The following is a 16,897-nucleotide window of genomic DNA, read 5'->3' as shown; positions in this document are numbered from 1 at the left end:
GATATAGATAGATAGAGGGCACAGGGTGAGTTGAAAATGAAGGGGTCATATTTGGAGAATAAAATTAAGGGGTGAGAGAGTAATATACTAGGAGAAGGAGAAAAGGAGAGGTAGACCAGGGTAAATTATCCCACAAAAAAAAAAACAGAAAAGAAAAGGCTCTTACAGTGGAAGGGAAACAGGGGAAGGTGAGAGGGAATGAGTGAATCTTATTCTCATAGGATTTGACTTAATGAGAGAATAACATTCACACTCAATTGGGTGTGGAAATCTGTCTTACCCTACAAGAAAATAGAGGGGGAAGGGGACAAGAGAGTAGGGGAAGGATAGAGAGGAGGGCAGATTGGGAAATGGAGTAATCAGAAGCAAATACTTCTGAGGAGGGACAGGGTCAAAAGAAAGAATAAATGGGGGGGGACAGGATAGGATTAAGGGAAATAGAGTCAGTTTTTCATAGCATGTTTACTGTGGAAGTGTTTTGCATAACTGCACATATATAACCTATATTTAGTTGCTTGCTTTATCAATGAGGGTGGGTGGGGAGGGAGGAAGGGAGAAAATTTGGAACCCAAAGTTTTAAAAACACGTGTTTAACAAAAATGTTTCCATGTGCAACTGGGAAATAAGAAATACAGGAAATGGGGTACAGAAATCCATCCTGCCCTAAAGGAAAATTGAAGGGGAACGGGATAAGAGAAGGGGAGAGAGATAGAAGGGAAGGCAGACTAGGGGAAGGGGTATTTAGAATGCATGCCATCTTGGGGTGGGGTGAAGGGCGAGATGGGGTGAAAATTTGGAACTCAAAATCTTGTGGAAGTAAATGTTGAAAACACACACAAAAATAAAAATTACCATTAAAATAAAATAAAAATGAAAATTAAAAAAAAGATAAAAGGTAAAAAAAAAAAAAGGTTGTTCTCTGGAACAAATGAACATTTCCTATGAATACATGTTATCTGCTAAGTTACAGTCAATATGCCCAGTGGAAGGAGGAAAGGGAAATCCTGCAGGAAATGTTGCCACATTTTAAACAACCATGCTGATAGCAAAGGGCAGGGATGACCATGACAGTGTGGTGTGAGCACAAGCTGAGCAGATCTTGATTGATAAAGAAAAATTACAAGAGCAACAGCTGAAGAGCTCTATCTATGGGCATTTAGCTGTATTGAGGCTTTTTTAAATGTCTGCCCCTACTTAAGGGCATGGTGAGAGTCACTTATTAACTATAAATAGAAAATGTGAAGTAAAAGAAAAACTGAAAAATGCTGGGAAATGGACTTATCATGGAAAAGGGAGGATAGGGAGTGAAGGATAGAAGAGGGCTAAGAAGAAAGTAAAGGGAAAAATAAAATTGATAGTTGCTTTTTTTTTCTTCCAGTAAAGAAGGAAAGGAATCTGCATGATAGAATGGGAAAAGATCAAGGAAAAGATCTGAGTTTTGGTTCTTGTTCTGTTATGTATTAGCTGCATGATCTTCTACAAATCACTTCACTTTATTCAAGTCATGCTTGCTCACTGTATGTTTTCCCCAAGTCTCTGTCCTCAGTCCTCTTCTCTCTATATATAATTTTACATGGTGATTTCCTCAGCCCCCATAGATTCTATCCCCTTGCAAATTATTTTCAGATTTATCTAGTCCTAACCTCTCTTCTGACATCCAGTTTCATATCTCTACCTGCTTATTGTTCATCTTCAAATTGATATACTTTGGTATCTCAAATTCAAATGTCCAAAACTGAAATAATGATCTCTCTTGCTCCAAACCCTCCTTTCTTCCTAACTTCCTTGTTATTGATCTCAATCTGAATGTCATCCTCTACTTCATATTCTATCTCACTCTCTGAACCCCAACCAATTTGTTGCCAAGACTGAGATTTTACATTTGTAGCATGTCTCACAAATGCCTTTTTTTCTTTTCTGATGCTGCCATCAAACTGTTACAGGCCCTAATGACCTTAGGCGTGGACTTTTTTCAATAGCTGGTCACCCTGCCTCAAGTATTCTCACACTTCATTCTATCTTCCACTTAACTCTCAACGTTCTTAATTCTTTCAAATTTGTTAGTCTTTACTATACTATTGTCATTGTATAAATTGTTCTCCTGGTTCTGTTCACTTCATTCTGCACTAATTCATAAACATCTTCCCAAGTTTCTCTGACAACCATCCCCTTCATAATTTTTTACCACACAATATTCTATCACATTTATATCCCATAACTTGTTTAGTCATTCATCAATGGATGAGAATCCCTTAAGTTTCCAATTCTTTACTATCTCAAAAAGAGTTATGAATTTTTTTGTGCATCCTTGCCTAGAGTTTGTTTTGCTTAAGACTAAACCTTTCCTTAACATACTTTCCTAACATACTTTCCCTTTTCTCCCCTTCCTCTTGTATTTCCCCATTGAATAAATTGTATTTCTTTACCCAAACTCTGCATGTGTATATTCTTCCTTCCTTTGACCAATCCAAATGAGACTGAGGTTCAAGTGTCAGCCACTCTCCAAACCCTCTCTTCCTTTGTATAAACATCTATTTGCACACTTTAATTTTGTGAGATAATTTTTCCTAACCTTTCATTTCTCTTTTCCTCTTGGTATATTAATTTCCCCTCTCTCCATTTTTCTCTTAAGATCATCAAGACATAACAGAACATTCCCAGGCCTTTCCTATTTAGACTCCCAAAATGACCCATGATGATGATATGGTTCTGAAGGAACATATGTATCATCTCCCCATTGAATATAGGTAGGTTGTCTTTATTTAGTCCTTTATGAGTGTTCATTAATGTTGACTTTTTTATGTTTCTCTTAATTCCTATGTTTGAACTTCAAAGTTTCTATGTATGGCCTTTTCATCAGGAATTCTTGGAAGTCCTTTTTTCATTTTGTTCTTGGTCATTTTTTAGTCATATCTGAACTTTTGTGGCCCCGTTTGGGGTTTTGGAGAATATACTGGAGTGGTTTGCCATTTCCTTCTCCAGCTCATTTTACAGATGAGGAAACTGAGGTAAATAGGGTTAAATGACTTGCCCTGATTCACACAGCTTGTAAGTGTTTGAATCCAGATTTGAACTTAGGAAAATGAATCCTCCTGACTCCATGGCCTGTGCTCTATTCATTGTGCCACCTTGTTCCATTTTTCATTTAAGATTCATTATTTCCCCTGTATATATTAAATTTTGCTGAGCAAAGTAATTTTGCCTATAAACCTATAACCTTTGTCTTATGGAATATCCCATTCCAAGCTTTCTACTACTTTATGTTTGTGGCTGCTAAATCATGTATGATCCTGACTCAAGCTCCTTGGTACTTGAATTCTTTCTATCTGACTACTTACAGTATTTTTTCTTTGACCTGAAACATTTAGAATCTAACTATAGTGTTACTGACACTTTTCATTTGGAAGTTTCTTTTAGTGTCACCAGTAGTATCTTTACATTTTTTTATACCCAAAATTTGTTCTTTTATACTGACAAACATAACTAGGCACAAATGGGTTTCATTGGTGTAGACTGTTAGCATGATGTTTTGCAATATGTCAATAAAACACTCCCTCTTCCCCCACCTTTCTCCCCACCCAGGAAAATAAATGATTGTTCACTGCTTGATGATATTATTAGGTATGAACTTTGGTTCATGAAAAATTGGCTCCCACAGAGGCTATATTACAACTAGCAGCCTCAGAACCCAAAGTCATTTTTAGCTGCTATGCAGATGCAAGTTTCTGTTCATCAGACTTCATAGCAGTACAAGTTTGGGTCTGGATGTCATCTATGCCCTGTCCTTTGCTCACATCCCAGAGTTTTTCAGACAAGTCATCTAGCCCTATACAGAGAAGTCTGTCCTTGTGGTAAAGTACATATACTACAGTACTGTCTCCTTAAATTGCTTCATTCTCAAAATTAGCTTCAAATAAACTTTTTTTCCAATATAAAGCATAAATCATCAATCTGCCCACTTGAGTTTTTACAGTCTGTCTGCCATGCCTCTGTAGAGATACTTGGAATCTTATTCCAAGATGAGGCAACATGTGAGTAAGGTCTTAGGATTGAGCCATTTTAACAAATAAAAACTGAGTTTGGGGGAAGAAGTTTGAGGAAGTAGCACTTGAGCAGAGTCTCTAGGCTACTGGAGAGATGCCTGAGCTAGATTGCTCCACTTAGACTAATCAGGAGATTCAGACTTTCATTTTTCTGCAAGTCTGTCAAGGAAAGAAATGTAATAGAGATGTTATCAAGCCATATCTTAAAGTCTTTTCTCTCTACAACATTCTATAAAAAATATACCTGAGGAGGCACTCTAGGACCAGTGGGCTGAGGAAGGACACATGCCACCTGGGCACCCACAGGCCAAGGTGCCTGAACATCTTCAGCAGCCCTGGTGCCTGTGGCTGCTGCTTGAGCTCTGCAGGTTGAGAGGGGCTGTGCCTTTATATTTTTGTCTTTCCATTTTGTTCTCTGGTTCTAAGACATCTGGGTAATTTTCTTGTAAGATTTCTTGAAATATGATGTATATATATTTGGTCATGGTGTTCACATAGTCCAATGATTTTTAATTTTTTCATTTTTTCTCTATTTTCCAGGTCAATTGTTTTTGCAGTGAGATTTTCTTCCATTTTCCCAAGTCTTTTGACTTTATTTTAATATTTCTTGTTGTTTCATGGAGTCATTGGTTTATATTTAACCCATTCTAATTGACAAGAACTTTGTTGTTTGGGCAAGGTTTTATACATCCTTTGTCAAATTGTTAATTCCTTTTCTAATTCTTTCTTATATATCTCCCACTTTCCCAATTTTTCCCCTCTAGCACTCTTACTGATTAAAAAAGCAAACAAACAGTCTTTTAAAGCTCATTGTCCAATGCGAGTTTCATATCTTTCAAGAATTGTAGTTTAAGTGGTTTTGAGACCTGACCTGTAGTTTTTTTTTTTTGAGTCATTCTTTTCATCTTGAGTTTGCTTGTAACCATAATACCTTTTTTATGTGGGATTCTCTCTCTCTCTCTCTCTCTCTCTCTCCCTCTCATTTGCACATTCTCCTGGGCTTCTTTCTGATTTTGGACATTTTGTTATGGTCAAGCTCTTTGTGTTTTGTAAAGGAAGTCTGGACTGGTCCTCCTACTACTTTCCTGTGGGATATAGTGATGTATTATTCCAGGATCTCCTAGACAACTAAGATTGGGGTCCTACAAACTTTCATCTTTTTATCTCCAGTGCTTAGTATAGTACCTGGCACATAGTACGTCTTAAGAAATGGTTGTTCAGTTGACTATAATTAGAGCTGTGAAAAAAATGGTTTTATGGCACAGTAAGAAGTAATACGACTTAGTTTCAGTCATGGATTGGGTATCAAAAAACTAAATCTCACCAATTAGCTATGACCCAAAGAAATTTATAGTATCTTTGAGCCCAAAGTTATTGATCTTTAAGATGGGAATAATGATCCATACCTCACCGATTTTTGCCATGAGAATCAAATGATACAAAGACATGAAAGGCACACAAAAAAGTGATCTCTGAATTTAGGGAAAGAGGCATTCTTCTAATAGCCACAGACCAACAGGAAAAAAAAAATGATGGCCACAGGGAGTTAAAAAACAATTTAATTTCATCTATTTTTTTTTTACAGAGAGACACATAAAGTGCTAACTCTTACCTGAATTATAAACTGAGTAGAAAATATAAAACATCATTTAATAAACACTCTTAAATTCCATATTCTGGTAACTAAAATGAGGGTTATGTAAAGAATGATACTTTTTTCAGACTTTTCCCAATTGACAGGTAGTATATATTTTGTTTCTGGTTCTTTACTACAACAACCATGAAAAAAATGGCAAAACAAATATTCTTATACATATGAACTCTCTCTTTCTCTCTCTCTCTGTCCTTGACCTCCTTGGGATATGTGCCTAATGGTAGTACCACAGAACCAATGGTATGTACAGCTTAATGACTTTTTGAATAGCATCCTGAACTCTTTTAGAGAATGACTGAACAAATTCATTGTTCTTCTAAATGTGAGTTAATATGCCTCTCCTTCAATGTTCCTTTCAATCAGTTGTAGTCTTCAAATTGTCAAAGATTTTCAAAACAGGAAAATAGAAAGTTGTTGGAGGGGTTATGAGAGTACATTCTCAGAAGTGGCTAAGGCATTCAATGTTGTTCTGGATTATAGATATTTGTTTCTAGAGGCAGTGTGGCTTAATAGTCTCAGGACAACTTGAATTCAGATCCTACCATACATACTGATTATGGACCCTGGGCAAATAATTTAACTTTTTAGCACTCCAGGCAACTTTATAGCTCTCTAAGTTGCAGAAAATGGGCTGAATTGCATTGATAGAGGGAGTTTTTTAACCAGAAATTCCCTATATAAGTGAAGATATAGTTTAAGTGCCTATCCTGACACTTGTTACAACTGAAGGTTTTTAGTGGTTAGGATAAAAGGGAAAGTAGTTTAGCAGGTAGCAATAGATATGGAAAAGAAAGGAGCATTAATGAAATATTTTTAAAAGTTGAACAGAAGAAAACCAAAAAAGTATGTAAGATGGCCTAGAGAAATTTTGTTACTATCTTGCTAAATATATATGCACACATGTGTCTGTATATAAGTGTATACACATATGCATATGTGCATATGTATATATATGTATAATGTAGAAACAAACTAAAAGAAGTTCAATTTTTATACAGTTGTCTTGGTCTTTGTATGTTGAAAAGTTTGATTATTAAGTTCAATGAAATACAACATTTTAAAAAGATAGAAAGAAAAAATGATATTGTACTTTTATGAAGGTGATGTTATTGATGTGTTTTTCTTTTTATTTTTTCTTATATTTGGGCCATCCTTACTCTTTGCCATTTTCTCTTCCAACAAAAGTTCATTTAAGTAGTACTATGTAGTAAATAGTACTCTCAATTACTGAGTCAGTGAGAATTAGTGGTGTATAGTCTGTGGCTGGGGGACAGAAAAAAAATTAAAAACAAAGGATGGTGATTTGAAAAAAAGGAAGGTAAAGAGAGTGAAACAGACAGAGTTAGAAAGAGGCACACACCAAAACAGAGACAGAAAGAGAGAGACAGACAAGAACAGAGAGAAGCAGAAGAAAAATAGAGAGAGACAGAGACAGAGTCAGACAACACTTAAGCAGTCAGCATAGGAGACAAAGGGAAAAAAAGTGCAAGTTAACCTATTTTTGTTTCACTGACTTGTTCAGTGGGGCTCTCTACTTCAGAATGTTGTCTCTTCTTAACACTGCCCTTTGAAGCTGAGTTAAGCAGAGTAGCCATTACTCCTAACTCTTTTAATTGCTTTTCACCTGGAGTCTTTAGAGTCTCTACTTTGACCGAGATTGCAGTAGTAGCAGCAGCAGACCAGAGGTGAAATAAATGATTCCCTTAGTGAAAGTGCTAGAGTGGTTCTACTCACTTCAGCCACCAGAAAATGAAATGGAGAATGTTTATTAAATAATATTTATATTTCCTGGTCTTAATTCATAATTCAGGCAAATGGCCTCTTCTATGTCTCTATTTTTTTTTTAAAGAATTCAGTTCATTGCTTTTTACACCCCTGTGGCCCTTGATTGATTTTTTTCCCCTGTTGGTCATTGGGCCTTGGTAGAATGTCCCTGTCCCCATAGTCAGAGATCACTTTTGTGGGAAAATGTGAGCACTGGAAAATGACCTACTTTGGAAGGCAATTAGCCTTTTTTTTTTCTTTTTGGTATAGGTTTCTGTGCTTGGGAGGGAGCTTTCTTTCATTCTTTTCTCTCTTTTTTCAAGGGTATATTTTCTCAAACCTTTCCTCAACTAAGTTTGACATGCTTTAATTCCAAGGTGATTTTTTACTTCTTAATCACCTGATGTTTACAAGTAATGGTTCTATCACTGCACTAGAATAAAGGACATTTGTAGCAAAAATCAAATCTGTACAGACTTCTTTTTGAACAGTCCACCTGATATTTTGTTCTAATTCTGAGGAGCTATAATTGTCTTGAAGCTCAGAATTTCATTGAATTTCCATGAGTCAAGACACTGCAAACTCATTATTGGTGTCTGTAGGGAAAGGTGAGAGTAGGGATAAATAAAATCCAAGGATAATCCCTAAACCTCATTTTCATGATTACTTTCAATTTCCTCCTCCAATAAAGCTGCTGCCCAAGATCCTAAGTCAGGGAAGACTTGATTGACTAGAGCTTCACCTTCTCTCTCTGCCCTTTCTTACCAACTGTCTTGGATTGGCAAGGTCCCAGAGTGCAATGAGCAAAAGGTGGTTGATTAGAGCACAGAAGGGGAAGCAAGGAGCCTGGATAATCCATAAAATGTATCATTGGCTGCTGTATAATGGTGAATTGATTATACATATAAGCCCTACTAAGGCTATCAAATTGCATCATTATCATCATCAAGCATTTATTGAATGCCTAATTCAGTAAATTCAGGATGATGTCCTAGGCACTGAGGAGAAAAATGAGTACAGGATATAATCCCGGCTGTCAAGGGCCTTATGCGTTAGTGGAGACAGAGGCTACAGACACACACAAAAATAACTAACAATACAAGGCAGTGAACACTGAGTGCCAAATGAATGGTACAGACTGTAAATGCTACAGAGAAGGGAGTTGAAAACAATCATTAAAATAAGGTTGAAGGATTATCCATGTATTTAATTTATCCCTCCTCTCCTCCTCTGCCTACAGGCATGAATAAATGAGTTGCTGTTTTGACTTATGGAAATTCAAGGAAATTCTGAACATTAAGACAAGTCTATCTGTGTCTAATAACTTTTGTGTAGAAAGTGTTGAATTTCAAGTCAGAGTGCCTGCCTTCAAATTCCAGCTCTACCATTCATATAAGGAATTTTAAGCAAATCACTTAACCTCTTTGGGCCTCAGTTTTCTTGAACTGCCGGGAGCTACTAGGAGTAGAGCAACAAAAGGCATATGTCCAGAGTACTGATGATGAGGCATACCACCTGCCTTTTGACAGAGAGGTCATGGACTCATGGTAAAGAATGAGATATCTATTTTTTTTGGGTACATGGCCAGTGTAGGAATTTGTTTTGCTTGACTATGCATATTTGTCATGAGAGTTTTTGTTTGTTTTTTCTTTTTTTCAGTAGGAGAGAAAATAAATGCTTATTAATTTAAAGATATTTAAAAAAATAAAATCCAGATCTTTCAAAAAAGGAAGAAAAGGTATAAATATAACTAATACATACAAATATCCAATTTAAGTCATATAGTCATATTTTATATATGCACATCAAATATACATATGTATATATTTACACATAACATTTACATGAATAAATTCCTTATGTGTATATGTGTCATATGTACATATTTAAGTTTTAGTTGATGAAGTGGTTTGGAAAAGAAGTCCAGAGATACATATATAAAAGGCATCAATAAAACATGCACATAAAACTATTTAACTTCATAGTAAAATAGGTATATGTATATGTGTGTGTGTGTGTATACACATGAATATATCAGTTTTATTTAAAGGTTATTCTTTTTAAATCATAGTTATTTATGGATTGACTCTCCATGCTCCCAGTATGCCACCACTCAGTGTTCTTTAGTAAAGAAAATAAATTAACAAACCCAATATAATAACTATACCTGAGAGCCCATGGTTTCTTAGCTTTCCAGGGAAAAGGAGAGAGCTATGCATATCTCCTGAATATCCAATTATTGTTCTTCATATTTACAGAGTGCTCAGCTTTATTTTAGTGTTTTTATAATTTTCATTACTGCTGTCATCCTGTGTATATGTGTATCTATCTGTCTATCCATTTATTTTATTTATTTTGTTTTATTCCTCTGGATGAACTACCAGGATAAAAGCCCCCAGTTGGCAGTAGAATCATGTCAGAACAAGAGTTCACTTGAAATGTCTTAACGTTTGTGAGCGGCCCTGCTGGAGCTGTTCCTGCCTGTCTGAAACCTTGCTGATCTTGCCTTGTTTGACATTGCATCCTACTCTGTCCTGATTGTCTGCAGCAGTGAGAATTCATGCCTATCTGACCTTGGATTCAGCCTAGTCCTATTATATTATAATGGTATATAATAACTTGAATGGCCACTTAGAGAGTAAAAACAAGTGCCCCAAATGTATGGAATTGACATTAAGTGCTATGGTAACCAAGAATGAGAAGGATTATAGTTACTCTCAAAGGATTAACAAGAGATAGTCTATGTTGTGAAATAAGTACTTGGAACAAAGACAGATGTGCTACATTCTTTTTCTTTTTCTAGTTGAATAAGTCAAGAGAGAAAACCTATCTCATCTGGTGTCATCCCAAGTGGAAAGATCCAGATAACCTCAGCATGATAAGAGAGAATTCAGAATACTAATGATAGTCCCAACTGGAAAAGCTAAAAGTCTTCTTTAATTTTTAGTGAGTTCTTTCAGTCAGAGTTCTCTAAAATGAATTCTAGAGATAGCTAACAGACTGCAATTCAACAAATTAAGACAAAGATTGCATGTTTATCAAAGTTTCAGGTAATATAAAGCTGTGAAGAATAGCTTACATGTGAAATGAAAGAATCTGCATCCAAATGATATTAAAAGTCTATGACCAAATCTAATAAGATACAGATACACACACACATATACACATATGCACACATGCATACATGAACGCATGCACAGACATATACATACATACATTATACACTCACTCATCTACACATATATACAGATATGCACATTCATATATATATTTATGCATATTTTGTGTGTTTCTATCTATCTACCTATGACTTATGATTTCACTGGTACAAGAAGTTCCTCTATCAATGCAACTTCTCTGAAACTTGAACTCTTAGAAATTGCTTAGGGACACTGAGCAGTTAAGTAACTTGTTCAGGATTATACAACCAGTATATATCAGAAATGGGATTTGAATCCAAAGCTTGCTTGCTTTTTCTTTTTTTCTTTTTTTCTTTTAATGTTTTCAGTTCCAAATTCACTCCATTCATTAAGCCTTCCCCCACCCATTACAAAGACAGTATCCATTATTCATATGAATTCATGCAAAATATATTTCTGCATTAACGATGTTCTTTAAAAAAGCAAGAAAAATCAAGAAAAAAATGCTTTAATTTACACTCTGATTCCATCAGTTCTCTATCTGGAGGTGGATCACATTTTACATCATGAATTCTTTGGAATTGTCTTGGAACATTGTATTAATCAGAGTAGCTAAGTCTTTCACAATTGATTATCTTTATAATCAATTATTTATAATCAATTATAATCAGCTATTACTTTGTAGGGAAATATGCTGTACATGATCTAACATAGAAATGAGATCAAAGTGATTGCTTTCTTAAAGGTGGGGAGTTAGTTAGTTAATTAGTTATTAATAATTAGTTAATTAATTTCCTCCCTCCCTTTAAGGGAGGGAGGAAAAGATTTTGGAACTCAAATTTTTAGAAAAATGATTCTTAAAAATTTTTTTAACATGTAGTTGGGAAATATCTAACCAAACAAATAAAAATAATTTTTAAAATACTGAGTGCTTGCCACAATACTCAAGTCCTTTGGATTTATCAAACACTAGGCTACTGTGCTCATTTGTTTCTGTAACACAGGTCTTCTTGATTCTAAGACAGACTTCCCTTTCCATTATGCTACACTGCTTCCCAAGATGAAATTTAGTAGGCATCAATATAAAATCCTAATCTTGGGTTTAAAAATCAACTTCCAAAGTACATGATTGAGAAGCATGACTAAAATAGCACTTTTTTTTAGTGCTTATTATGTTCTAGGCATTGTGTACTAAATTCTGGGGATACAAAGAAATGCAAAAAGAGAAGATTTCCATTAAAAAATCTGGATATGTTGGTGACACACACCTTAAATGTGGATCAGCAGTCTGACAAGGGAGCCAAAAAAAAAAAAGCATACATCATCTGAGACTCCACTAAGGGTCCAAAACAAAGGCACTAATAACCCCATTGTGTCCTGATCAGATCATACCTGGACAATTGCATTCAGTTTGAAGAACCATATTTTAGGTTGTCATTTGTAATCTGAAGAGCATCCAAACCTCAATGACCAAGAAAGTACCTCAGGATTATGTCACAGCAGATTGAGTAAAGAAACTGGAAATGTTTAGCCTGGAAAATATGTGGCTTAGGTGGGGAATGATAGCTGTTTTAAAATATTTTAGCTGCTAGTACATGAAAGAGGAATTAAATTTGTGCTGATTAACCTCAGAAGCAGAATGAACAGCAATGAGTACATTTTCAGACCAGCATTATCTCAGGAAAAATATTTCCTAGTAATCAAACCTATGCAAAAGTGAAATGGGCTACCTTGAGATTGAGGAGTGAGATTTCCTCATTAGAAGTTTTCTGGCAAAGGCAGCATGACTGCTAGTTGGGTATGGTATAAAGTATATGCTTGTACAAGTACATATTGGATTTGGTCTCTAAGAATACTTCCAACTCTGAGATTCTGTGATTATAGTGATTAAAAAAAACACTGTGTGCAGAGCACTGTGCTAGGTGCAGAGTGTATAAAAGTAGAATTAACATGAGTATGATGCTCAAGGACCTTGCAGTTGAAAGAAAAAGGTAGAAAAAATAAACATACATATGACTAGGAATGTGATAAGTATAATGTCTAGATGATGTCCTTTAAGAGATTTAAGAAGATGACATATTATAAATTGTTATTTTTTTCTCTTCTGTTGAGTTTTGTTTCCTCTTTCTGATGGTCCCTCCTATTGGTTTTAATTTTTACTTACAACATCACTAATGTGAAAATATGTTTAATAGGAATGTATATGTATAGGCTATATCAGATTTTGCTCCATCTTGGGGAGGGTGGTGGGGAGGAAGGGGGAGAAAAATTTTAAACTCAAAAGCATATGGAAGTGATTATTGATAAATCAAAATAAATTAATATAAAAATAAAAAAAGAAAAAGAAAAAAAGAAATTTAAAAAGATGAAGGGGCAGCTAGGTGGCACAGTGGATAGAGCACTGGCCCTGAAGTCAAGAAAACCTGAGTTCAAATCTGGCCTCAGACCAAACACTTGACACTTACTAACTGTGTAACCCTGGGCAAGTCACTTAACCACAATTGCCAAAAAAAAAAAAGACATTTAAGAAGATGGCAATAGCTTTCATCTGGGGAGGAGGTCATAGGAAAGAGAATGAAATAAGCACTTATATAGTGTCTACTATGTGCCAGATACTATGCTAACTGCTTTACAAATATATTAAAAACCCTAAAAAATAGGTGCTATTATTATCCCCATTTTACAGTTGAGGAAACTGAGGCAAAGAGATGTTAAATGACTTATTTAGAGTCACACAGCTACTAAGTTTCTGAGGCTAGATTTGAACTTATCTTCCCAACTCCAGACTCAGCATACTATCCATTGTACCACCTACCTGCCTCAAGGATCAGATATCTAGAGCTGAAAGGAACCTCATAAGAAACAGTCCCAGGAGGTAGGGGAGAGACAAGATGGTGGAGTAAAATCAGTGATTTGCTTGAACTCTCCCCAAAACCCCTACCTGTAAAAAATGGCTCTAAACAAATTCTAGAGCAGCAGAACCCACAAAAAGACAGAGTGAAACAAATCTCCAGTCTAAGACAACCTGGAAGGCTGGCAGGAAAGGTCTGTTGCACTGGGCTGGGAGAGGAGCACAGTTTAGTGTGGGCCATGCAGGTAAAGACCAGGCCTTAGGGAACCTGGACCAGGCCTCAGGGGAGTGAATCACTAGCAGCTCCAGCGGTTTCAAGACTTCTCAACCCACCAACATCAAAGACAATTTAGAAGGTCAGTAGAAAAGGTCTGGTGGACCTTGGTGAGAGAGGAGCATGGTCAGGTCCCAGTCCTGGAGTAGCCCCGGGGCAGCAGCTGCTTTTGGAGCTCTCAGCTCACAGTGGGGTGGGGATATTGAGTGGCTGATCAGAAGGGGATTGCAGGGATCTCTTTGCTGGCTCTGAGGCAGGATTCTTTTGCTTTGCCTGTGCTTGGATCTGGGTTGCAGTTCTGGGTGGCAGTCCTGGGGTGAGAAGGAGCATTGGTGTGGTGGAGCTTCTGGTGGCAGTGGAGAGGGAATCCTCCTCACAGTTCCAAGGCAGAAAAGAGTGCTTGTGGTCACTCATAGACCAGAGTCCAGACCAGGAAAGGAGCAAACACCTTGCCTTTCATCATATCACCTTGGAAGAACTGAAAATTTACAGGTCTCTAGAAGTATCTCTGAAAACAGCTGCACAAAACTCCCAAAGCTTGGGACAGTTCATTCCCCACACTAGAAGCAGATCCCTGCCTTAAAAAAGAGTTTATAACTCAAGTAATTGACTGGGAACACGAGAAAACATTGCAAAAAACATCAGACCATAGAATCTTACTTTGGTGACAAAGAAGATCAAAACATATGACCAGAAGAAGATGACAAAGTCAAAACTCCTACATCCAAAGCCTCCAAGAAAAATATGAATCAATCTCAGGCCATGGAAGAGCTAAAAAAGAGAAGCAAGTAAGAGAAGTAAAGGAAAAACTGAAAAGAGAAATAAGAGTGATGCAAGAAAAATGTGAAAAACAAGTCAACATCTTGCTAAAGGAGACCCCAAAAAAATACTGAAGAAAGTAACACCTTAAAAAATAGACTGACTCAAATGGCAAAAGAAGTCCAAAAAGCCAATGGGGAGAAGAATGCCTTAAAAAGCAGAATTGGCCAGATGGAAAAAGAAGTCCAAAAGTTTACTGAAGAAAATACTTTCTTAAAAATTAGAATGGAAGATAGGATTAAAACCAAGAATCACCTACCCAGCAAAACTGAGTATAATCCTACAGGGGAAAAAGTGGTCATTCAGTGAAATAGAGGACTTTCAAGCATTCTTGAGGAAAAGACAAGAGCTGAGTAGAAAATTTGATTTTCAAATACAAGACTCAAGTGGAACATGAAGAGGTAAACAGGAAAGAGAAAATCATGAGACTTATTAAGGTTGAACTGTTTGCATTCCTGCAAGGAAAGATGATATTTGTAACTCATGAGACCTTTGTCAGTATTAGGGTAGTTGGAGGGGAAAAAATTATATGTATGTATATATAGATATAGATAGATAGATAGATAGGTAGATAGATAGATAGATAGATAGATAGAGAGATAAATAGATAGATAGATAGATAGATAGATAGATAGATAGATAGATAGATAGATAGATAGATAGATAGATAGATAGATAGATAGATAGAGGGCACAGGGTGAGTTGAAAATGAAGGGGTCATATCTGGAGAATAAAATTGTGGGGTGAGAGAGGATTATACTAGGAGAAGGAGAAAGGGAGAGGTAGAATGGGGTAAATTATCTAACAAAAAATAAAACAGAAAAGAAAAGGCTCTTATAGTGGAGGGGAAACATGGGAAGGTGAGAGGGAATGAGTGAATCTTATTCTCATAGAATTTGACTTAAGGAGGGAACAACATACACACTCAATTGGGTATGGAAATCTGTCTTACCCTACAGGTAAATGGGGGGGAAAGAGGACAAGAGAGTAGGGAGATGATAGAGAGGAGGGCAGATTGGGAAAGGGGGTAATCAGAAGTGAATACTTCAGGGGAGGGACAGGGTCAAAAGAAAGAAGAGAATAAATGGGGGGGGTGGGATAGGATTAAGGGAAATAGAGTTAGTTTTTTACAGCATGTCTACTATGGAAGTGTTTTGCATAACTGCACATGTATAGCCTATATTGAGTTCAATGAGGGTGGGTGGGGAGGGAGGAAGGGAGAAAATTTGAAACACAAAGTTTTAAAAACACATGTTTAAAAAAATGTTTTCACATGCAACTAGGAAATAAGAAATACGGGAAATGAGGTACAGAAATCTACCCTGCCCTACAGGAAAATTGAAGAGGAAGGGGATAACAGAAGGGGGGGAGAGACAGAAGGAAGGCAGACTAGGGGTAGGGGTACTCAAAATGCATGCCATCTTGGGGTGGGGGAGGGGTGAGATTGGGTGAAAATTTGGAACACAAAATCTTGTGGAAGTAAATGTTGAAAACACAAAAAAAAGAAATAAAAATTACCATTAAAAAATTAGAATGTAGCAAATCAAAGTTAATGACTTTATGCAAAATAAAAAATTATAAAATAAAATGAAAAGAATGAAAAAAATAGAAAACAATGTGAAATATCTCTTTGGAAAAACAACAGGCCTGGAAAATAGATCCTAGAGAGATAATTTAAAAATTTTTGGACTACTTGAAAGCTGTGATCAAAAAAAGAGCCTAGATATCATCTTTCAAGAAATTATCAGGAAAATTGCCCTGATATTCTAGAACCAGAGGGTGCAATAGAAATTGAAAGAATCCACCAATCACCTTCTGAAAGAGATCTCCAAAGGAAAACTCCTAGGAATATTATAGCTAAATTCCAGAGATCTCAGGTCAAGGCTACTTTCTTCTGCAAGCAGTCAGAAACAAACAATTCAAGTATTTTGGAAACACATCAGTATAACACAAGATTTAAAAGCTTCTACATTAAGGGACTGGAGGGCTTGGGGTATGATATTCCGGAGGTCAAAGGAGATAGGATTAAAACCAAGAATCATCTACCAAGCAAAACTGAGGGAAGAAATGGACATTCAGTGAAACAGAGGACTTTCAAGCATTCTTGATGAAAAGATGAGAGCTGAATAGAAAATCTGACTTTCAAATATAAGACTCAAGAGAAGCATAAAAGGGTAGGTAGGAAAGAGAAATCCTAAGGGATTTATTAAAACTGAGCTGTTTACATTCCTACATGCAAAGATGATATTTGTAATTCATGAGACCTTTCTCAGTATTAGGGTAGTTGGAGGTAAAATATATATGTATAGATAGATAGATAGATAGATAGATAGATAGATAGATAGATAGATA

The 16,897-nt window shown here is 36.2% G+C and overlaps 1 pseudogene; it reads right to left on the bottom strand.

Moving 5' to 3' along the window:
* Window positions 1-3,707: 3,707 nt before the first annotated feature.
* LOC114037730 overlaps window positions 3,708-16,897 on the bottom strand; it is a 78,849-nt pseudogene continuing 65,659 nt past the window's right edge.

Source organism: Vombatus ursinus, unplaced genomic scaffold (genome assembly GCF_900497805.2).
Source record: "Vombatus ursinus unplaced genomic scaffold, bare-nosed wombat genome assembly UNPS02010548.1, whole genome shotgun sequence".
In the NCBI taxonomy this organism is placed as follows: Eukaryota; Metazoa; Chordata; class Mammalia; order Diprotodontia; family Vombatidae; genus Vombatus; species Vombatus ursinus.
This window is presented reverse-complemented; position numbering and strand designations above follow the sequence as displayed.